Here is a 24,843-nt window from a genome sequence, read left to right as displayed (position 1 = left end):
GCACCTCATAGGGGTTTTAGCGTTATTTCACTTGAATCTAGTCTGAGATTTTGCTATCCTGTGTGCAACTTCAGCAGCGTTTTTCCTGTTAATAGGAGCTAAAGAATGCCTTCCAGAGAAGGAATATGTCTTACAGAGATGCTACTTTTCAGAGCACTTCCTGGTATTTCGAAGTGTGGGTGCTGAATGGCAAAGTGCTTAACTGGATCTGAAGAGCCCAGCCTCACTCACCAGTTTCTATGTACGGTTGTCCTATTGCCTCCATGGACTCCAGGCTTATTTCTCCCAGGCGTCTTCCACCTTTCCCTATGTCCATCACATTTTCTTCCCAGAAGCAGATGTCTACAGGTGCTGTATGTTCAGAAAGAAAAATTACAACTTAGTACTTTTCAACTAGGCAGTGCTGTGCTTAAGCCTCTGTTAAATGTGTTACATAACATAAAACCTTCACCATTTGCTTAAGCATTAAATGTTTGCCAACGCCTCAACTCTCAAATTTCTTTTACAACTACATTTCCCCTCAAAAAAATAGCTGATGGATTGAATACATAGTTTTTGATTTTTTAACAAATGAGCGTAGAAGTCAAACAATTCAAAAGAGTAAGCAGACAGGTGTCTACAGGATTAATTTCTTCATGATAATTGAAAAAACACATTTGAAATATAAAAAAGGTTAATTCAAATATATTTGTACAAAAGCCAAAATAAAGGACAAGTAAATTTTGTGTTTCAGTTGTCAGATTAACGTGAGAATGTAACTGGGAAAATACATGAACACATTAAGTACAGATCAACTAATGCTCTACCGAAAAGTCTTATGACTTAGGCCAGTAGTTACTTCTTGTAGCAGATGCCTTCTGTGTCTCTTCAAGTAAGTATCAAATGATTCAGATATTACTCATGGACTGAATGTAGAACCAACTACCAGTGAAGTGCTCTTATTAGTGTTCTTTATATGTGGATCCGTTACATTCAGCTATATCCACAAGTGTATAATTTATTCTCCCATCATGTACGTACAGCAACCCAGAAAACACTGAGTACCTCTACCCGTAGAAGCAGAATTAGTGAATTTGCAGAAAACAATTCAATGAGGAACAGTAAGAATTACAACAGAAATGTGTCTGAGACATACATGGCTTCCAAGCACATAATGTCCCATTTCCCCATGAAAAAGGACAGAATGGGCTTGTGGGGCGATAGATTTGGAACAGGATAGATTTGGGCAGGTTTGGAAGTGGATAGCATTAGAAGGGTAGGCACAAAAGTCACTGGAAAAAAAATGATTGCACGACATCATACAATAGTTAATTTAAAATTGACATAAAGAGAAGGTGCCAGATATGTTCTGCAAAAGGAAGGAAGTTTACTAAGAAAAAAAAAAAAAAGGAAAAATAGACATAGTAAAAACAAATCATCAAAATTACTATTTTCATAGGGTTCCTTGAAATTAGTACCACTGACTGCAAAATTAGCAAACCTGAAGTCTTGTAGTCTAGAAAAGGTTTGAGGTTTGCTGGCTTAGGAGGGGGGCACCAACTCAGAAAGCAGGAGATGACATGGAGGGCATATATTTATGGTATGGCCTGGGGAGGACATGGGACAGTAATCAATACATCTGTCCAATACCCATACATCCCTGTTACTCCTTGTAGTACCAGGATCAGAAAGCCTGACACACCAGTGCTCTCTGCAGCTTCTTTCCTCCTCTCTTTCCTGGCATTTGTCTCTTTTCCCTCACAGTAGGTCCTGACCTTCACTTCCTCCATCTTCCTAATCCTCTCCCAGGAGTCTGGAAAGGAAGGAGGGACACGAAAGCAGTTCTTGTGGGATTGTCAACTACATGGCAATGAGGAGAGATGAAGTTCCATACTCCAGAGAAATGGGGGAAAAAGGAGCCCAAAACTTTTGGTTGGATCCCCCCTGCAAAACCTCCTTGTCTGTTTCTACCCCATCATCTACAGTTCTTCCAAAATCCTAATAGGACCTACCTTAGTGAGATACTTGGGCCTGCTTTGCCACTCGGATATGAGGCTGGCCTCCAGCTCCCAAAGGGAAAAGGCAAATAAAAAGATTGCCTTGATGGTGGCTCTTCTTTCATTTCTCCAGCTCTCTTTTTAACAGTATTTTCCTCTCTCCTCCCCATAATATCCTGGCTGGGAGAAAAAAATGTATTATCCTGTCAACCTGGGAGGACAAGACACCAACAGAACAACAGATATGTAGAGACTTCTACAGGAAAAAAAAAACTAGCAAGAGATGCGGTAGCAGATGGGGACAAAGTCTGATAACTGACCAGGGAACATGATAAATAGCCAGAATTTTCAGCTACCTGTAAGTTCTGTGTCCGAGATCAATCATGCATTGGGGGAGGGGGGGGGCGGGGGGGGACGGGACAGGGACAAAAACAAAACAAATAAAAGGAAAGAAAAACACATGCAAGAACCCTAGGATTATTTTGACAGGAGGTACAACCAAATTTGCATATGTTATAGATGCTCAACCAACACATTATTGGTCTTAGTGCAAGACTGGAATTCAACAAACTAATCTATAGATAAGATTATATTAGCCAATTTAACATTAACTTTAAACCCTAAAATATATGACTCAGTCAATTTTACATATTCTTCATCCAATAATAAAGAACACATTGTTCAAATATTTGCTTATACTTCAAGCTTTTCATAATAAATGGGATAAAATTGCTCTTTTGTTGTAGTTTACTGGAGAATAGAAGCATCAGTTCCACAGCCTTGTGATTTTTCTTCCCTTAAAGGAATAGCTTTCCTGCAGAAAATATTATAGAATTTCTGCCTGAAATTATCCCCTTAGGCCACCACTAATGTAAGCCTAATAGATAAATTGCTGACTTTTTAGGATGCATCACAAGAGAAAGAAATAAGCAGTTATTGAGAATTCCAATAACAAGAATAAAGCTTTTTTGGGGAAATCCTTGCAATACAGTTTTAACTGCTCAATTTTAAAGTAGCAGTAGGGCAAGCAAACAAAAGGAGATTCCATTACCAGAGAAAAAAAGAATTATAAAACCCACTAAATTAAAAAAAAAAAAAAAGACAATCCTAGTGGTATACTGATTTCCATAGGGGTTTACACTTCATTAGATGTGCAGATAATTATCAAGGTAGTGTGGATGTTTTTCAGAAGCCTTTGACTCACATCATTTTACATTTGCTGCCTTTACCTATTGTTTGTAGAATTATTCAGAATGATTATTATTACTTTTTTGCAGTGCTACTAAGCAGTACTATAAACCTTTGAATGACCTTGGAGACTCTACAGCTTGTCCACTCGTTACTGAAGTCGTTCATTCCCTCAAGGACTGGGAAGATGGTCAGAGCTATTTTGGTGCCAGATATCTCTCTAGGGCTGAGGATTTCTATAGTGAAATAGAAGCGCTCAAATACTCTATGTAGGAAATGCACCACATAAAAGCCCATGTACAACTTAAGCTCCGCAATGATGATTAAAGGGACTTGAAGGCAAGAGTAAATAGAGCTTTGTGTTGGCTTTTTGCACCTGCATGAACATTACTCTAATTGCTTAGGCTTATTTACTTTTCCTCTCACAGCCAGAACCTAGAGATAAGCTTTCACTGCAAATCAGCTTGAATAAAGCAGTCTGCACCAACAGCAGAAGGAAGTGAGCCCATGAATGTGTTCATTTTACTTCACAGGCATGAAGAGTCCATTATTACAGCCAATTATTCCTACTTCTTCTCCAACCAAACACTAAGCAAAACATGAAAATTAAAGCCTTCAATTTTGTAGTGCACGTACATAATCAGAATAGGATACCAAGCAGATGACTGGTACATCCAGGAGCAATATCATATTCTTTGCTTTCCAAGTTGTCTTCTAGAGCTAAAGATAAAACTTCTTTAAAAAAGAAAAGAATGGGAGGGGACACAGACATGACACAATTATATGTCTAAAAAAACTGGCTAACTCCAGATTCATTTCTTCATACTCATTATTTCTATTTGTCTGCACCAGAAATGTGTCATATGGAAGTCACACTGTGTCCCTAGTAGTACTTACCGGCAACCAGAATAAAGGCATTGAAGTTGTTATTGTTATAAACTTGCTGTACCTTAAACGTAGATTCCACATTGAAAAGGTACAGAAGACGTGAGTGATTAAATTATAATTATGGTATAACTGATAATGCTAGTTAAAAATTAACATTTTTCTTGTTCAGAGACGTTAAAAGGTGGAAAATTAAATGTAAGTATAAGTGGTCCATTTTGTCAATGAATAAAAACGAGGAGTAGATCTGATCTTAGGCCTGTGTGTGTTTAGAGACGACCTGTAAAAGGCAGAAGACCGGTGCGAGGAGAGCATTCCCTGACAGCAGTGAGGTACTCAGGGCCATGAGGGTAAAAAGAGATTGCAACAACCCACAGAGGGATTTTCAAGCAGTGACTGACAGCATGTCAGAAACCCAGCTCTAACCTCACACATGCCCCGAGAGATTCAGAACCAGCTATTACCACTCAGGGTTTTGAGTTATAATAGATATTTCTAATAATACACAATATAGTTTTAAGCTTGTGTTTTATCATAGAATTATAGACTGACTTGGGTTGGAAGGGACCTCTAAAGGTCACCCAGTCCAACACCCCTGCAATGGGCAGGGACACCTTCAACTAGATCAGGCTGTTCAGAGACCTGTCCGACATGACTTTGAATTTTTTCCGGGATGGAGCGTTGATCACCTCTCTGGGCAACCTGTTCCAGTGTTTCACCACCCTCATTGTAAAAAATGTCTTCATTATATCTAGTCAGAATCTACCCTTTTTTAGTTTAAAACCATTGCCCCTTGCCCTGTTGCAAGGATCTCACCAGAATGGAGTAGAGTGGGAGGATCACCTCCCTTAACCTGTTGGCCACGCTTCTTTTGATGCAGCCCAGGATACGGGTGGTTTTCCAGGTTGCGAGCGCACGTTGCCAGCTCATGTCCAGCTTTTCATCCACCAGCACCTCCAAGAACAGAATAGGAACATTATTATGCTGTAGTAAAAGTCAATGGCGCATCCATAAGCTGACTATTACATGGCAGCTTTGGTTTCTCCATCTCAAAAAAGGTATAGGAGAAATAGAAAAAATAGAGCAAAGAGGAACAGGATGAGAAAACTGTGGAGCATGTTCCATGTAAAGTGTAAATACACAAACAGGACTCTAGCTTATAGAGGAAATGGCAGAGAGAGGAGGATCCCTCCAGGAAAGACATCTGAAAAGCCATGGAAAAGCAAGGAACAAGTAAACAGGAAAAATTTCACATCCCATCCGATAAAAGAACCAGAAGGGATCAAATGACAAGAGCAAGTGACAGATTAAAACAAAAAGGGGAGGCACTTCTCCACACAGCACCTAGTTGTAGATTTTCATGCCACAGGATATAATGGATGCTAAAATCACATCTGGATTAAGAAAGTGATAAGAACATTGGTACAGTATCACCTATAAGTAAGGAAGTCCTTAAATTGCAAATTGCCAGAGGCTGGGAGGATATTCTGGGAAAATATGACTCTGTGCTTGCTCTGTTCTTGTACATTACTCTGGGCTACCCTGCTCTCAGACAAGCAGTAGGCTAGATGCACCTCTGGCGTGACCAGTACAATTCTTCTGACCTTTTACTGATCTCAGCAAGATATTTAGTTTGGAAAATGTAAGCTGATGTAACCTAGAGAGCAGAAAGGTAAACCATGAATACAAAATAAATCTGAGAGAGGAACAGCTTTTATTTCATTTCTTCCTGGTTAGATACCTTACCAAGATATTTTTATATCCACCTCCCACAGCTTTTCCTGCTCCATCCTTTTCTACACAGCCTATTAGCAGATTGCTACTCCATTTATACTGAGGGGCTCCGCAGTCAGGTAGGAGCTACCCCCAGCTGTTCACGAGGGGGAATATATGAGCAAAGGTATCAGGAAAGATTAATCAGAGCTTAGATATGATTTAGAAACATCCAAGAGAGACAGACACCCACATTGCTCTCTGCAGGATGGATAACTTTAACTTAGTTGAAACAGAGAATAAATGCCTAAAGGCCTTCTATAAGACTAGTAGAAAAGTTTTAACTCTTTTTCAGTACAAAATTACCCAGCCTGATACTTGATCTCCAAAATTATGATGTTGGGGTTTTTTTTTCTCAGACAGCGTCAGAGAATTTTAAGGGAAAACTTCAGCTTTTCATTTAGAGAGTAATCGAAAGGTGTTCAGTTTGTAACTGCAAACTCAACTGAACACTGTGTCAGAAATGGCACCAAAGCGTCTCAGGGATTTGTCATTTGGGTCCTTGTCTCACTGACTTCTCTGGGCCATCTGCCCTGAATGAACAACAGTTCCCATGAGGTACAGCAGTGACTCAGAGCAAAAATAGACTACAGGATACATCAGCAGCCCCGGGATCCCATTTCACAAAGCAGAAGCATGCAGGAGCTATCTACACTGCAGCTCTCTGGGGGGAACACTTCTGAAATGACATTTTTGGCCAAAAACAGGGGATTTCAGCTCTCTCCCTCATCCTTCATTTTTGCAGCATAAGTCCTGATTCTGTGGGAGGAGAAATGATTTGTCAGTGCTGATAGGCTTTTCTTTAAAACTTTGGATGCAGTGCTTGGGTGAAAATCAGTGCCAAGCTTAGAAAGAGTGAGGAGTGTATCTAGCAAGATCTCTCCATAGCAAGTGAGAGTCACACCACCTAAGCTTTTTAGATCAGAAGTCACGTTCCGATGAAGCATGAAGCTTTAATCCTATTACACCTCGCTGTTTAATGCAACATGAAGTCACAAAAGTCAACAGATTTGAATCTGGAAACATCTAACATCTCAATATGTGAGCCAAATGTAATTTTTTAGTGTATTATTCACCTCCCTACCATCAGGTTTTAAATATTGCAGTTGCAGTTTCCAAACACTGCCCTTCCACTTTGCTTTATTAGTTAGCACTTAGGTGCTAAGCAGTAACTAGAATTCAGTCCACTGGGCTTTGTCACACTCTGCAGTTTAGAGCAGAAGTAGCTGAAGCATCATTCTTTAATAGTGGCATAAGTCCTTGTATGAGCAATAAAAGCTGCCACTTTCTTTATGAGGCAAGCTAAATGCTATTAAAATGATGAATGAACTAGTTCCATTTTATTTGTTCAGCCTTTCTCAGTGCTATTCCCACAACCCAATTTAAATTACCAGCTTGTATTCTACATAAGTTCCTATGTGCTTGAAATGCACAGGTGCCTGCATAAAAGCCCTTCAGAATGGCAGTAAAGTTTTATTTTCTTTTCCAGTGAGCAAACAGTTAAAGAATTTAAATGGAGTTGAAATACACAGTCAACATTAATCCCCATGTTCTGAGGCAGCTCATAAGAGAATTTTCCAGGTAGTATAAGAAACCATCCTGCTTTGCAGCCAAGTGCGTCCATGGGAAGTTGAATCTCAGGCTGATCAGTCCCTCCAGACTGCAATATACAACAATAACGTTCAGATCAAAAGCATCTTGATTAAGTAACCTAATTAAAAGGTACATAGAACTGGTGTAGCAGATTTTTTTCCTCCTATGACTATGAAAAAAAAATCTCCAAGTTTACCTTCTTTTCAAAATTAAGGGTAAACTTTTGCTTCCAGTGACATGTTTATGACCTATTAATTAGTTCCTACAAGGATAGCTGAAATCCCAGCCCTGCTTTAACATGGTTCAAGGAGCTAAAATTACCTTCAGTCAAACATCCCAAGATATAAACTGTGAAAGAAATCAAACATGTCTCACTGAAGCTTGACTGGGTGGTCAGATATGGATCTCCAAGGCGCTAGTTTTAGTGTCAGTGGAGAGGAGGAGGGAGAAGGAGAGCGAGAAAGAGCATGCAAGCAAACACACCAGAGCAACTAAACGCTCAACCAAATAAGCTGTCAACCAAAGCACATAACCCACTGGGTTTTTAAATGAGCACATGCATGTGCTGTATGTCACCAGGAATTGCAAGTCTGCTTGAGGCCTTACCTGCTTTTTAGTTCAAGTCTTGAGTTGTAAAGATCCTCTGCTTATTCTCTGGTGTATGAGGACAGACACATATGCCTGAGGAATGAGCCTAATTGGGTAAGAAATTGTAAGAAAAAATAAAGCTGGATAATCATTTGCAGTGGATAGCACTGTAAACCTAACAAGCGAATCCCTAAGTTTTCTAAGTTCTTTTGCTGTTACACACCTTATAATTTCAATGCAGTTAGTTTAATCTGGTTGAAAGTCACCCAGTTTGATGACTGAGACTTGGGTAAAAAAGTACCTATTTTTTATTTCATTCCTTCCCCACAAATCTAAGAGAGATAACTTTGCCTAAGCTGAATTTATAAACTTAGAGGAAGAGATGAGAAATTGTTCATCTCATAGTGGTGTGAATGGCCTGGAAGAACAGTTCCCATGATAGAAGTGTTTTCTTCTGTAATTGTCCCAATAAAATAGAAAAAGTAACTTAGAATCCAGTAAACAGAAATGTGGGGTACTGGTTAGGTTGAAACTAATTCACTGACTGTCAGGGGAACAGCTACAGCCACAGTTAGAAATGTAACAGAACACAAGTTTCTTTCTTTTCTTCCTTACGTGTTACTAACTTTTATCAGAATATCTACTAAAGACAGAACAAGATGAAATTTTGCAGCACACTCTACAAGGTGTGTACTTCACATCTTTGGCCAGACTTAGTCCACCTAACCAGGTAACCCACCTTAGGAACATGACATTCCCATGTTCCTCCTATAGTCAACAGGGAAAGACAGGCTCTGCCAGCATCGGACAGAACATGAATCCGTCTCTTGGAGTGACTGGCTGTGTTACTCCACTGCCTACCTGAGCAGCAAGGGCCCTGTGCTTCAACAGTTTGCTCAGACATGTGCCCACCAGAAGGCAGGAAAAAGCTATGACTTCAAACTAATGAAAAAAATTCTGTTATAAATTAGGGATCTCCCACTGGAGGTTCCACAAAGGAAGAAAATTCTGGCTTGCTTAGTCAATCATAGCTGGAAAAGTCATTTGGTTTCAGATGTCCCTTGTGAGGCATTTGTGGAGAACAAGGACATGATGAGGCAATCTGGAATACAATATACAGTCCCAGACACCCGGATGCAAGGAAGATTAATTCAGTCTGTAACAGGACTACAATAATCAAGGAAATGAAGAATTTATCTTCTGAAATGAGATTAAAAGATGCTGGCTTGTTTAGCCTAAGAGAATAAAGGTTGCGGGGATTCTGGCTGCTTGCTCTAAACTCATCAGTCTTAAATTTCTATAAAATTTAGCAGAAGTTGAGAGCTATTTAAACTAAAAGACACTGCTGCTGCAATAACAGTTGTATAGACATCAGCCATTAATAAATTTAGCCTGAACATTACACAAAGGTTGAAAACCCCCAGAGGATAGGGGCAGGCAAAAGAACCACTTTTATTAGGGGCAGTTCCACCGCTTAGTTACATGGATGCTGAAGTGTGATGGTTAGGATTTTCAGCACAGCTGCCTGCAATAGCAAGGAGTGGGACTCAGTAACTCACAGGGTCCTTCCTAGTCCAACACACCTTTGGCCTCAAGCATTTCTCTTTGAAAACTCAGTGTTTTCTCAGCATCGCTCTGTATTTAATGCTTGAATATTTGTAGCGCCAGATTTTCCAAGATCTTCAGGCCTCACAGAGACAAAAGCTAAATTTTCAGAAGTGGTCCTCAGTCATGGGGCTGCTCTCCTTGGGTAACATGTAGTTGAGTGTGTTGACTCTTCAGCAGATGACAACTTCTCTTTCTTATCATATACTCTTTCAGGGACAATATTCTGTGAATCTGTGAAAGAAATTAAAATAAAGGCCTACTGAGGGCTTGCAACAAAAATAATCTAAACCAGAGGAAAGAGGTCTTCATTTCCTTGATATTTTACAGGAGTCATGGGGTCAGCTGAAAGCCAGGTGGATGCAGGCTGAGTCTGGCTAAGTCAAAAGTGACAGGGTCTGGTTGTTTGCAAAGAGGAGGCAGTGGAGGGAGAGGAAGCAAAGCGATGTCAAAGGCTAAGAGGAAATACTGTGAGTTACCAGCATATTCTATTTTGACACAGAATTATTCTATCCAGTCAAAGACGTAGAGACAGTGCCTAAAGTAGAACATAAAAGGTAATTTCTCCTCTTCTGAATACCACCATGTAACCATACTCTTAGGTAAGCATCAGCATCTCCGTGACAGTGTCTCCTGTGCAAGGCAGCAGCCCCCACCTATCACTCTTAGAGCATTGCTCATACAAAATGTGTATCTATTAGCTGATATATTAGCAACCTGCCAGATCTTCCAGCAGCTGAAGAAGCCTGAGAATTGCGTGTCTTTGGCAAGGGTCATCTTTTAAGGCTGAACCCAAACGAATGATGCAGATGTAACAGCTTGAGTCCAAAAGGGTTCTCCTAACAAACAAAACCAGGCTCCATTCTACAACGTAGGATTTGGCTCAGGTATGTTTAGGTGGTTGAGGTCTACAATGATCCCCACCAATGTTAGGATCTCTTAATTTTTCTCCTTTGCCTGGTATTTTGCTCTTGACTGGGGTCCTGGTCCATGAACAAGGCTCCCAGACACTACTGCAATACTAGGGAATGTAATAACCTCTGAACAGTAGATTTCTGTTCATTTCAGTGATTGATCATCCTTGCAATGTTTTTATATGACACCTGCGCTTTTTCTTCCCATATTACTGTCATATTGGACATTAATTTTAATTTTTCCTAAAGGGCAAAATACATTTATTTGTCTTGATCTCAACAGGCATTGGAGAAGGCAGGAGCATTAAGTAGCTCCTCAGCACTCTCAGGCCATTCATTTTCCAGATTTAATCACTAAAGTTTCTTTGTGCTCAACCTGAGGGAGCAGGAGCATATTCAGTGCTTGTTAACCCTTGGTTTTCCATAGTTAGAAATGCCACAACAGCAGTGCTTTCAGTCCTGCACAGGTTAATACACAGAGTAACTTAGAGTAACTTTGAGGATGGGTCCTGAAAATTAATGTCATCGAGAAGTACTGTCGCATGTAGTTGAGGAGCTGAAAAATGAACACACTTTCTATTTTGATTTGATTTTCAGTTGACTCTTATCCAGCAGTTCTTCCCAGTAGTCAGGAGGTGGCAGCCTCTGCAATCACTACAGAAAGGGCCAATCGTGCCTTTTTCCCACTTTCATGACATTTGGGAGAGGAGAGAAATTAACACCAGTGTTACGAAAAAGTTCGGTTCACGCTGAAGGAATTTTACTCACACGCACACACGCGCGCACACATTTGGCTCTTTAATTTGGAAATTCCTGTTCATCCTGACAAGTGGTACGACAATAAAATGGTTCTCTCATCAACTCTGTTTTGACACCATAATATTTCCCAATGAGATTATTGGATGTTAATCCTCTTTTAAAATAAATTTTGTGCATCTCATTCATGTTATGAGGACATAGTAATGCTTTTCAGTTTTAAACCTGGAAAGCAAATTCTATTCTAAAGCTGTTTTGTCCATTATGTTTTGAAATGGAGAAGAGAGGGTTTATAGTGGTAATTTGAAGAAAATCTTTTAGCAACACATGAATAATGGAAAATTAACCTTAGAGGGAATTCCTTAATATTTTTAAATGTTCAGGCCACTTTATTTAGTAACAAAAGAAATACATGTTTTCTAGAGATGTAGAATTTCTTGAAGTGGTATGAGATGCGTGGTTTCTGGTCAGTGATGTTCTAACTGAAGCTTGAAGATAAGCCATAACTCAAGGTTTTTTTCTGCATGTGCATCACATTAACATTAAACACCAGCCTGAGTCAGGGTACAGGGCTCTGTCTTGGCAGGTAGTTTGAATACTTGCAAAGTGCTGCTTCCACCTCTTCCTTCCTATTCACAGAGCACTCAAGAAACTTAACCTGCTGTTCTGATGCTGCTCCACATCTTTCAATCCCCTAGCACAGAGGTTAGATATTCTTGAAATGTCTTGTCTTGGACTAGAAGTGCAAATACAATTCCAGCTTTCATTCTCCAAAATTAGAAAGGAGTCACCATCAGTTCTACTATACATTTAAAATACTGCTGGAGATAGCCACAAAGTTGGATGAAGATGAATGCATACTGCAGAAGTCCATTAGTAGTACTGTTTCCAATGATTGCAGTTAGAATTAGAGATTTGTAAAAACACACCATTGAAAAAGGGTGGTATAAATTGCAGTTACATGGCAGTAGACTGATATCATAGGACAATTTAAATAATGCATAGAGAAGCTGAGTCACCTGAACTAGGAACACTTTAGGCTGCTGCATAATACAGGAGCTTTTGTTCTTATAAAGAATACATTAAGGTTTTCAATTCTAAACTTCTAACAGGTCCCTGGTCACTTGACAGTGATAAACAGTGAAAATTAACATATACAGTTTAAAGGTCTCACTGATTGACTTTCATTTTTCATTTCCATTTCCCCTACAGTCCTCACGCTCCCATTCACCTTCACATCAATGACCTGACTCTAGGCACCATTCAGTGGCAGCCTTTCTTCTCACTGAGACTGGTGTGGGGTGACCCCTGCTGAGGCTTTCCCAGGGAAGACCGGACAGATTCATATGGCCATTCGGAGCAGCTCATCACAGCTCAAAGCTTTCACGAAATGCCAAACCCAAGGAGTAGCCAGGCCGCTCTGGCAATGTCTTTCAGCTACATGGAGCAGTGAGACACCTCTAGGGTGTTCTTACTGCACTGGGATATGCAGGGGACATGTACAGACTCAACCTTCTTCAACTAGGCAACAAACAACTCATTAAATGTTAGCCAGCTTTCTGCTGGACCTTCAGGCAATTACTCACGAATAGAAAAAAATATGGATTCTTCAAACACAGGAACTGCTGACTGAAACGTTTATGGCATGAGCTAGATGGATCAGATAAGTTGATCACAATGGTCTTCTTACTGGCATAGAAAACCTATTAAAAAAACATGTTGTTTTGACTGGGTTGTCAATTATTTATGAATGCCTAGATCTTCACACAAGACAGATCTAGAGAATCTAAAATCTGACATGGCACCTCATGCCAGCTCTTAAATTGCATTTTTGTTAGCTATCAAATAGCAATTAGGACATCGCTTAGAATCAACCTCCTGTATCTAATCTGCTGGAAAATATGGACTTTGAAAACATGCCAGAGTGGTAGGAAGTGTTTCTGTACCTTCCAGTAGTGCCTAGTTTTATCCCCACAAGCAGTTAGCACAGGCTGTGATGAGATTTAAATAGTACAGATCTCCCATTGCCTGCAATGAAAGTGGTTTTTTCCCTCCTACCTACCTGTATTAAATTATACTTTAACAAATTTTAAAATATCTAAATTGGGTTATTTTTTCCTCTAACTATAACAGGTAAATTGAGAGGGAACCACGCTGTATTTTTGCTGATGACTTTAAGCCATTTACTGGAGCTAGATTCTAGAGCATACCAAGACTTTTCCGCGGCACAGCAGGTTACAGAAGGGAATTTCAAAGTTTGATTAGGAATGTGCTTGACCTAATTACCTCTAAGAACAACTCCCCTGATGTCTGCTGCAACTTGAGGTCAGTGCAAAGGCATCCAACATTACTTTCTAGCTGTCAGGTTGCCTGAAGTTTAGCCTCTTGCTCCCCATAGGTAAACTCATTCATGGGGACAGTATTCATTCTCTTATTTTGCAGTGGCAGAATGGAAAAGATGTTTTTTAAGATTCGAAGCTAGACCTAAAAGTTAGGATAAGAAAACCCTTTTAACAGTCAGAGATTTTGTCTAAAGCCTTGACACAACTTTCTTGTCACTAATGAGAATCAACACAGCTCTTCAGTGTCCATCCACATTAGCACATTTCTCTCAATAGACAGACCTCAGTATCTGAAAAGCAAATTATATCTCTACTCTTAAAGTATAAAATGTTATGACAGGAAGTCTTAGAAAAGGACCAGTAAATTGGATGTGAATTCTGAAGACAAGAGTACATGCCATGTACAACATTGTGTGAAGGAGACATTAAAAAAAAACAATGTGGAAATACAACAAAAGTAAAAGTCAATAAACCAAGTCATAAACAAAATTCATAAACCAAAAGCTGAGGACAAAGTCAGACTGATTAGATGAGAAGTTTCCCTGAATTTAAAAATATGTTCCTAGAAATACTTTTGAGCAACAGCAAGATGAAGCACGGAAGGACTCAGAAGGCAAGAAAAAGGAGGAAAAGCATATGGACTTTTCTAGAGCAGTGCCTTTGGGTCTGGCCTCCAGCCTTTAATTTTGTGGAGTATTCACTGACAAATATTTCCCATTCCTTCCAAAATTTATGATTAAAGAGAGTCCCTGTAAAGTTCCTTCTTAAGATCAAAGCCTTAAGCATCAACCAGCACTCTTCTCAAGCACAAGTCCATTCTTTTCCCTTCCTTTTCTGACTGGTTCAGGGATTAACATCCTGCCAAATACATACACTTCCCATAAGTCACAAAGTCTTACTCTTCACAATAAGAGGGGATTTGGTTATGGCATCTAAATCTCATTTTCTGAATTCCATGGAATAGTTTACCTTTCCATATACCCTTGGCAGGAAGGAAGTAGCTGTCAAATGATTTCAGCATCCATGACTGAAGGACCATCCCTTAGAGAAGGGCAAAAAAACCAAATTACCAAAAGAGCAAATTAAAAATAATTCATTTTAACACTATGTGTTTACCAGGAAGTTTTGTGTTTTGTTTGGGGTTTTGTATTTTTTCTTTTTCCCAGAGAGCTGTGTCTGAAATCAAATGAATTAGTTATAAGAAGTAATTAACTTTCAGAGAAATGTCACTTGACAAACATCACAATTAAAAAAACAAATCAAGTGTGTTAAGGTTAGACTGAAAAGCTCATTACAGACTGAGATGCCATCTCTGATGCTTTGCAGAGGATTTGTCAAAACCACTCAGTGTAACACTGAGAGATAAACTAAGTGCTTCTGCTGTTGGGGTGCCTCAAAACTTAGGGACAATAATGCTGGGGGCAAAGCCCTTCATCTTGCCTCTGCGGCCCTGGGTTGTCTAAATGTGAAACAGCTCCCTCATGACTGTACTGTAACTGTCACGTGCTTCTCACACCAGCTTTGCAAAGCCACTGTTGTAGGTTGCCTGCGCTGGGAAATGTCGCCTTCTGACCTAACTGGGGCATTCCATGCCACTTCAAGTCCTTGCCTTGCCACATGGGCCAGAAGCCAGATGAGCATCTTTCCGTCTTCACTCAGGAGGCAGAGATCTTGTGCCACACTTTGCTTTAAGCCAGAACATTATTTTACTACTGATTGCAATCCAGCTTCCAAATTCAATGGAAACTACAGACAAGGTTGAACAATATGTCTTAGGGACCACTTGCAAAAATATTTCTTTGAAAAAACAGCAGCCTACATAAGCTTCCACTTAAGAGTCCTAAAAGAACTGTCTGAGCAGATTCCCAGCTTCCTACTCCAAGCTAAATTAAAAATACATACTAATGTGTTAAGCTGATGTTTATTTTAAATGTCTTTGAATGTTGAGATAATTCTCAGAGGTTGAAAAAAATGCTCGTCTGTACCAAATCCAAGAGATCAAGCATAGAATGGGGTAAAGAGAGGTTGTACAAATCACAAAGTGATTGTTTATGATGTTCAGCTACTGGAAAACTAAATCACAGGAGTATAAATAATGGAAGTCAACATGATTTTATGAAAAATTGTTAAATAAACCATAATTTCTTTAGCAAAAGCAATTGAGTAGATATATTTGGATAGCAAGATATGACAAGTACCACTTAATAGAATTGTTATTACAAAACTACAGTGATACAGTATCAAAAGCAGTTAGTAGATGGGTTGCAAGATTACAAAAAGACACTTCAAAAAGTAGCAGGCACAGGGCTATTTCCATTACAAAAGAGTCTTTTCAAAGGGCTAGATCAGGACAGCCCAGGATTGGTACGGTTCTCAGCATCGATCAATGTTTTCAACAGTGTCCTAAAAGTAAACATAAAATTATTGCTGATAAAATGAGCTAAAAAGGATTAGCAGCATTGTTAGATGTTGATAAGGAAATTATTCAGAATGGCCTGTGCCTTCCATAAACTGTGCCCATTCAGTCTAAATATGTTTTCCCACAGATACCTAGAAGCGTAAAACCTTTGCAGACCATATAAAAAAAAATGGGAAGGGGGAAGTGGAGAGAGGGGGTTGTACTCTGGAAAGCAGAAACTCAGAAAAGGTCAGTGACTCTGAAAGGCAGGCTGGCTGAACAATGCAACGTGAGCTCCCGGCAGCACACTATGGCAAAGACAATAACGGTGGTATTTGTATAAGCATGGGAAAAGTAAATAGGGTAGAACGATACTTTTGTCATGGTTTCAGACAAGGGAAAATCCACTTTGAAGACGGTGGCTAATGTTCTGATATTTACGTTTTTTAAAAGGGTGCGGAAAAGCGCTCAAGCTGACCGACAACTGAAAAGTAAGACTGAGAAGTAAAGAAGCTGCCTCAGCAAGAGACTCCAGGAGCTCACTCGTTCAGTGTAGAAAGGAGACATGACTGATTTGTATAAATGTCTTTACAGGGAGAAAATGCTAAATATCAGACAGCATATTAGACAAAGCCAGAACGATGACTACACTCAGGATCTGGACCTGCTCAGTTGGGGAAGAGTGTTTGCAAATGCAGAGGCACAGAGCTCCTGTAATGCAGGGAAGTAGCATATTCTCCATTTCTTGAGGTTTTCCCATCAAATCTGGCAACAGGTCATTTCCAATCAACTTACTAAAAGCCTGTCTCAGCTAGATTCACATTAGTCGCAAAATCCCTTCACGCTGCTTTTCCCTCAGGACAGTTACAGGCACAGAAAAGTGAGCTTCCCATGAATTACAAGACATGTCTTGGGAGACATGGATTCGGTTCTTGCCTCTGCCAAACATGATTTGTATGCCATTGAGCTAGTTACTTAAAGTTACTTCATTTTACCTAGTTTTAAGTATCTAAAAGCAAGATGTCTATTTAGCATGTAAATGTCTGAAGCATTTTTATCCTCAACATCTCTGACAGCCAGTGGAGATAAACAGGCACCATTCCTCTGACAATCACTGTACAATGAGGAATTTCATAGTTTGAAGAAATCTCTGTGTTGATTGAAGGAAGTCAGGAAGGTGACTAGCTTAGACTTGGACAACGACACTCTAGACATATAAATAAGGGAAGGTCTGCCTTAGCCTCTGCTGAAGAGGATATTAATATTTATAAGCTGCTGTGAAATAATACCTTAGAGGCTTACTATTATTTGGAAATATATGAATAGCTATGATAAATGGTATCAAGAAATTGCAGTGTTCAAATTTTTGCAAAGCTCTAGGGTGAAAGAAAACTGAATCTTGAGATAGTACAGGACAACATTCAGACTGTGAGCTAGATGTCTGAATGCCAGGAAGAAATACTGAAGGTATTGAGTGCATGTACACTTTCCTTAATGGCAAAGATAGCTTAAAAGACCTCTTTCCCAAGCAAAGCTTTTTTTTCCATTTCATAGGGTTTTTTTCACCATCCTGGTTTTCAGGATGGCAATGAAGTTGTGCCAGCACAGCTGACGGGGCCACGAACTGCTGTGCAGCAGCAAAGCCCTTTAAACCAGATTGACAACTGAAATAAAGGACTGTGGAGTTACAGTATTAATGCAGAATAGTTAAGGAAGCAAATGAAATTCCAGCATAGCTCTGAAATGGCACAGAGGAGAGTTGAGCTGATTCAAGAAAGACAGTTGATCTTACGACACAGAAGAAAGGTTATCACATTTCTCTTGACCAGAAGGTAGAGTCTCTCTCATCTGCACAAACTCTGGAGGCAATGGCTCAAGTGACTCCCCCGAACAGCAGCATAAGGAACATACAGCAGTGAGTTTCCTATCTGCTTGTAGGAGCAAATCCTTTCATAAAAATATATCTGTGTTTCATTTTTTTTTGGATTTGATCCCAGCAGTCAGATGGGGAGGAAGCGTTGCACTTCCTTTACAGTAAAGCTTAATCAGTACATAGAGAGATCCATTCTTCAGCCTTGCTTTATACCAGGAGAGATTACCCCTCAAACATTAGTCGGTAGAAACAGTGGCCCTGATATGAGGATCAAAAGTGACCATATCTAGCAAAGCCTCATGTGATGCCAGCCATGCAGCACACATCACACCAGCTGTCTAGCACACTCCTGCCTGTCCCTCCACCCAGGGTTTCTCAGCAATTCTGAAGACCCACAATTAAAGCGATATTAAAAAACACTGCAACAACAACCACCAAAACAGCTCTGCAGAGAACCGCATTAGGAGGCAGAGGAGACCTGAGTAACATATTAACAGGATTGGAAGCAAAATTGTCTCTGTTCAAGCAATCTCCATAACGACTCTATTCTTTTTTAGACTTTTTTCGCACTAGTTACTTAATATAGTCATTATACTTGGTTATGGCAGTTTGAATTGGGTTACTGCCAAAAAAAATGCTATTTAGCAGGGTCTGAGGGGCTGGATATTTGAACAGATCATTTTATTTAAATGAATTTTCCCTGCTTTCCCTTGAAAAGAGCTTATAGGAATTTTCTCACAATGTTCTCAAGGGGCTGGGGTTGATTGGAGGGGGAAAAAAACCACCACCAAACCTTAAATAGCTTTACCCAACATGAGATTTTACAAAGTCAAGAGTGGAGATATTTTTTAATTAAAAAGGAAGGACTAATTCACACAGAACACAAGTGCATTATGCTTATTCCCTGTACTACACTAGCCTTTTTTCAGCCAGCTTACCGAATCTTTCCAATCAATATCCCAGTTGATGTTTCAATGTATATTGAATAGCTTTAAGAGGTAAGGAGAGCAGAATATAAAGGCATACACACATTGGACATGGACATGTTTATAAGGATCAAATTCAACAAGAGGAAGAGCCCTAGATGTGAACTGGGGTAGCCAGGAGACAAAGCCTACAGGGTAACGATAATACAGCAATAAGACTAATACCAGGATTACTATTGTGACAAGTGCTGCAGGGAGAGCAGGACTGCTAGGGCTGGCTCTGAGCTGGTCAGGCACCACAGAGCAGGGCTGGGACACAAATCGGGCTCGGCACAAGTCTTCGCTGCAAGAACAGACCTTATGCACTCAAGTGCAAGTATAAACCTAGAGAGGAAAACCAGCCTTGCCACAGGAGTGTGATAAATCAGAGCAAACTTTTCTTAGCAAGAAGTATCTTGACTCTCAAGAGAGAGCATTTAGCTAAACAGTTATTTTAAGACAGCAATTACAAGGGGGAAGGGGAGGGGAGTTTAATTTTTCTTCTACCCAAGTAATTATTAAGAATAAAATGTCAAAAGGTGACAGGAAATGTGAATTTAAAAATTCCTGAGGCAGAACAAAATATTAAATAGCAAAGTACTGTAAATAGTCTAGCCTTAGTTTTGTTATTTGGTTGTGAAATTGCACTTGCTTAGATAGTTAACTCTAATTAGAATTCACTTGCATATTAAAATGATCTGCAATTAATAAGAATTAATATAAGATTATAAAGTTCAGAATTCCACACTTTCTTTCCTAGGCCATTTTACTTCTTTACTCAGAGAAATAAATGTGAATTTTTTTTTGCCCAGCCCATTTAAGCAGAGTCTAAGCAATATCCTGTCTCCAGCAATTTCTCCATTTCCACAGTTGAACCTGTGTGGCTAGAAAGTTTGAGCATCAAACAGTCAGTCATCAGAGTGACAGCTTCAAGCTAGAAGCCTGATGAGCTTACTTCGTGTGGCCCGCAGGAATGGTACTACTCCTTTTCTACCCAATTCACATGACTTCTTTTTCTTTTTGCAAAATGTTTTGCTCCTTACCAGTAGCTCAGTTGAAGTCTCTACTCCTTTAATTTCACTATGACCATATAATTATTTTGATGAGCACCTAGGTAAAGTTACAAAATCAAAAAAAATTAAGTTATGGCAATAGCAGACAACATAATCTCTTCCTGAGCCAGCCCAAGGCTCATACAGCTATCACTTTTTTTCATCCCATGTGTTCATCATAATTAAGGCCTGTGTCACATTGCAATAATGTTCTTGCCACTATCTTCTTTATGTGGAAGAACTCCAACATGACATAGATTTTTGCAGTAGGTAAGACCTCAGGCACAAGACACATCAACATCTTCTCTGACCCTCTGAGAAAAGTGATGGGTTTAAAATCCTTAAAGCCATACATTTGTTTCTGAAGAATGCAGCTTTGGCTGCACCCCTGGCAGCTTGGAAACAGAAAATCACTTTAAATAAATATCTAATATACCGTATAATGGTACATTATAACTAAAATACCATAGAATAAATACAATGAATTAGTCATTGCTCCTTACCGTAATGTAACAGCATTCCTGAAAGCCAGGCTCTACTAGCTTTATGAAGAAGTGTGGAGACAAGAATGGGTGTCCTGGGATTACTGCAGTGGAAAGCAAAGATGAGAGAGTGGTACACCATGAAGTGCAGTCAGAATGCTGCCACAGGCTCTGCATACATTCCTACACATTCCTGCAGTTTTGTTTGTAACTTGACAAAGAATTACCTAATAAATTAGCTAAACATTTGGCTCTTTTTCTCTAGTTGCTTGTAAAGATGCACATTCTTAAACAGACTTGTGGCTTCAGTGAGTCTGGAAGTGAATAGCTCCTTTGGATACTCATTTTACTGTTTAAACCAAAATAAGATTGTTATACAAAGAAGTAAAATCAAAAATGCAATACTTATTAAATAGTGCTCTCAAGCAAGGATCAGCACCAAATCCTGCACCCCAAGGATCGTGTCATGAACTGGTATCAGCTGAAACAGTTTCATTATTTATTGAAATGCCTTTCACTATTCTTACTTGTTGTTCTCCTCTCGTCAGTTCACTGTTTTTATTACAGTTTCTGCCCAAGGGTACAAGTGAATGTGAGTAGGGGTTATCCATAGCTAGGCTTTTAACTGGCAGATAAACTCACATCGCTCCAAAGCATCTATAAACATGCACACACACAAACACATAATCTGTCATTATAACATGAAGATCTGCAGAGCAGAAACTGACACGCAGTAATGCTTAAAATCATGAATTACTGCAGAGAATACCCAGTAATATCTGCAAATCTAAACCATGTTTTGCTTTTTTATGAGCCAATTGATGAAACATATGTTATGCATATGGTCTATGGGGAAGTACTCTAAACAGAACAGCTGTTAACTTTAAGAGCTACAGTAGGAAAAAGGTTTTATTTCCACCACAAGTTTTCTCATTCTTGTTTTCTTTACATTGTCAGATATGCCCCTGGCCTAGTCATCCCCCACCACCACCCCAGTTTCTATTTAAGCCTCTGCCAGCAAGCAAAGAGGTCCCTTAGTTCAAATACCGTATTTCAAAACTGTGTCTTACTCAGCAGAGACCATGACACATCTGGATGGGAAGAAGAGTGCACATAAGCATGAACTAAGCTACATTATTAACCTCTGCAACAGTAAAGTTTCCACACCTGGCGGGAGCGACTATTGCATACTCTCGCAGCCTCTAATTCCACAAGGGATGGCTATTTTTATCTATCTTACCAGGATATGAGATATGCACTGACAGATGCTATAAAACAAATCCATCCTCACCCATTATTGAAGCACTGTCATTGAACGATCACTGGGAATGCATGGAGCATCTGAGTGCCCTTTCTTCGTGATAGATAACACGCTCTCATCCTCCATCATTAGTGTAATTATCAGTAATAAGCAGATACTGCTTCATTGACTCCAAAGAAATGCATTCACATGCACCAAGTCTAATCTGAAGTCTGTTTGAAGTCTTGATGGAATACTAGGGAGAAACATAAGTGAACTTATACCATATTCAACCTATGCCCATTCACTATTTTATTAGGACCTAAAGATGTATTAATTATATATGAAATCATCTTTGCATAACAATAGAGGCATTTACTTCTGTAAATGACAGATGTCAGTATTTGCTAACAACAGGAATTTAAAATACTGCATATCATAAAACCCCCAGATGCTGCATACTGGTTATCACAGCAGTCAAGTGAGTTATGGTAGCCATAACATAACAGAATGGTGGAGGTCTGAAGGGCCCTCTGGAGGTCATCTGGTCCAACCCCTTTTCTCAACCACTTAGAGCAGGTTGCCCAGGACCATGTCCAGATGGCTTTTGAATATCTCCAAGGATGGAAACTCCACATCTCTGGGTAACCTTTTCCAGTGCTCAGTCAGCCTCACAGTAAAAGTGTTTCATGATGTTCAGACAGCACCACTTGTGTTTCGGTTTGTGCCCACTGCCTCTTCTTCTGTCACGGGGCACCACTGAAAAGAGCCTGGCTCTGTCTTCTTTGCATCCTGCCTTCAGATACTTATACACATAGATGAGATCCCACCTGAGCCTTGTCTTCTCCAGGCTAAACAGCCCCAGCTCTCTCAGCCTTTCCTCATAAAGGAGATGCTCTGGTCCCTTAATCAGCTTCCTGGCCATTTCTTGAACTTTCTAGTGTGTCCATATCCATCTTGTACTGAGGAGCTTGAACTGGATACAGCTCCAGGTGTGGCCACACCAGTGCTAGTAGAGGGGAGGCATCGCCTCCCTCCGCTGGCTGGCAAACACTTCTAATGCAGCCTTGATTACCTTTGGCCTTCATTGCAGCAAGGGCATGCACTGCTGGGTCATGTTCGACTTGATGTGCACCAGGACCTCCAGATCTTTACCTGCAAAGCTGCTTTCCACCTGGGTGGCCCCCAGCATACATTGGCGCATGGGGTTGGTTCCTCCCCAGGAATAGGACTTTGCACTTCCCCTTGTTGAACTTCATGAGCTTCCTGCCAGCCCATTTCTCCAGCTGTTCATGGTCCCTCTGGATTGCAGCACAACCCTCTGGTGTACCAGCTACCCCTCCCAGTTCTGTGCCATCTGCAACTGCTCTGTTTTATCCTGCATAAGATGATTTCAAAGAGATTACAAAATATTGCCTTAAAATATACAGACCTTGTTTTGAAAGTATACCCCCACAAGCTCTTCTCACCAAGACCCGCAGAACAAGCAGTACATACATTACAGTTGCTTAGCAGATACCTTACAGCACCTATTAATATTTGCTATGAAAAGATCATGACTGGTGCTCTGTGAGAAAAGTACCGACTTAATAGCGTTACACTGGTCCAAAAATGTGGGGAATTTCTCAAGTGGAAGTGCTGGCTTTCTCCTGGACAAGCACAGTAATAAAGGAAAAAAGTTGTAAATGAAAAAGGAAAAAAAGTTCTACCTGTATTCCACAACCAAACACATTGCAGTAAACCTCTATCCAGGCATTCAGGATGGGATACCAGTGCTATTTTGATGGTATTTGTAACAGAAAAGGTCTCTTTCTGTCTGTCTGTCTTTCAGGCATTACTTATTGAGAATTACTTCCAAAGGGATGCTGCTGGCCACTAATAACTCCATGGTCACTACTACTATTACATTATTCTCATGGTTACATTGAAATGCTATCCATTGAAATGCTCCTTACAGGAACACCAAGAACATATTTACTTTGCCATATTTGAAATGGCTGACATTTCCACAGACCAGCACTGCTCGTTTGTAAAATAGAGACTGATTTAAAAAGGTCTATACACATCTGAAACCTCCCACAGGACAGCAGAGACGACAATAAGCAGCCTAGCCTTGACTAATAGGCTGACCTTGCTTTATGTTAGGACACTCTCCAGCTGCTGGAAAGCATTGAAGGGAAACTAAAACATTACCAGGGAGACAGCCAACTTTTAGTCTGCTCCATTGCTGCTGAAAGAGTGGAGAGGGAACTTTTGTGGATCCATTAATATGCAAGAAAAGCTGATCTTTTCATCTAGCTTTTGTTACTTTCCAAAGTGTACTTATCTATTATTTTATGCTGTATCGACCTAGCAAAACTCTTTTTACTCCACTTCTACCACAGATAACAGATGCAGGGACTAGAGGATACCAAACACTTCTGAAAGTGACACCTTATATTTTTGTGGATCTGTAAACGGATGAGGGATATTGTCTCTGTGCTAGATACAAATTATAAGAAAAAACAAGATTCCGGACAGCGATGTCTTCATTATATCATTTGATCCTTTTGTGAAAAGCAGATACCCAATTCCTTCATCAGATCTGAGCAAGAAGCAGAGAGGCTCATGCTAAATCCAGGCTAGGAGCAAGAGCTCCAAGCTCTTGGTCCCCCCAACATTAATATCAGCACCATGCACTGCTGGAGTCACCCAGCGGTACAAATTTCATCTGACTCAGACATGGGCACATGATTGCAGTTCTCTTGCATTAGTCAGACTCTATGGAGCTATAGTCTTTCATGCTGGCTCTGTGCCGGGGGACAAGGCAGGAGCAAGATGCACTGAGCTGACTCAACAAAGATTTCTGAACAAAGATCCACCAGAAGCTCAGCCCATTGCAGCCCATAGCTATGGCATTTTGGAGTGGACTTCAGGAGCCCTCAGCCCAGCTGCAAGCTCTTGGCATATCAATAACACCATTAACTTAATCCATTACTGGGTTTTGAGAGAGAGGTTGCTAGCAGCTGCAGAGCAGAAAGCAGTGCCAAAAGGAGAGAGGAGAGGTCACCAGCCTTATGGAAGACCAGGAGGTCCAAGCATCTAAAAGCTACCAGAAATAGAGGGATCTGCCAAAAGAGGTTGTAAGTAAAATAAGTATTTATAATTATAATTCACAATTGCAGCATTAATATCATGATTCCTGTCCTCGTTTCGTCCCTCTATGGCATCTAT

The 24,843-nt window shown here is 40.1% G+C and overlaps 1 protein-coding gene and 1 long non-coding RNA gene across 3 annotated transcripts in view; one reads left to right on the top strand and one right to left on the bottom strand.

Annotated features, from left to right (window-relative positions):
- Window positions 1-24,843, top strand: part of BEGAIN (brain enriched guanylate kinase associated) — a 155,816-nt gene that overhangs the window by 119,503 nt on the left and 11,470 nt on the right. The window lies entirely within an intron of this gene.
- The window catches only part of LOC129782639 (uncharacterized), a 75,959-nt gene that overhangs the window by 40,609 nt on the left and 10,507 nt on the right, over window positions 1-24,843 (bottom strand). Inside the window, exons 3-10 of the long non-coding RNA XR_008744690.1 lie at window positions 20,412-20,494; window positions 14,590-19,966; window positions 12,865-12,981; window positions 9,587-9,842; window positions 8,022-8,109; window positions 4,866-5,003; window positions 1,992-2,156; window positions 232-351 (exon numbers count right to left, since the gene is read on the bottom strand). This is a non-coding gene — a long non-coding RNA (uncharacterized LOC129782639). The remainder of the gene's footprint in view (window positions 1-231; window positions 352-1,991; window positions 2,157-4,865; window positions 5,004-8,021; window positions 8,110-9,586; window positions 9,843-12,864; window positions 12,982-14,589; window positions 19,967-20,411; window positions 20,495-24,843) is intronic.

The sequence above is a fragment of the Falco peregrinus genome, chromosome 1, assembly GCF_023634155.1.
Source record: "Falco peregrinus isolate bFalPer1 chromosome 1, bFalPer1.pri, whole genome shotgun sequence".
NCBI lineage: Eukaryota > Metazoa > Chordata > Aves > Falconiformes > Falconidae > Falco > Falco peregrinus.
Note: the sequence above shows the minus strand (reverse complement) of the source record. Positions and strands in the feature narration are given on the sequence as shown.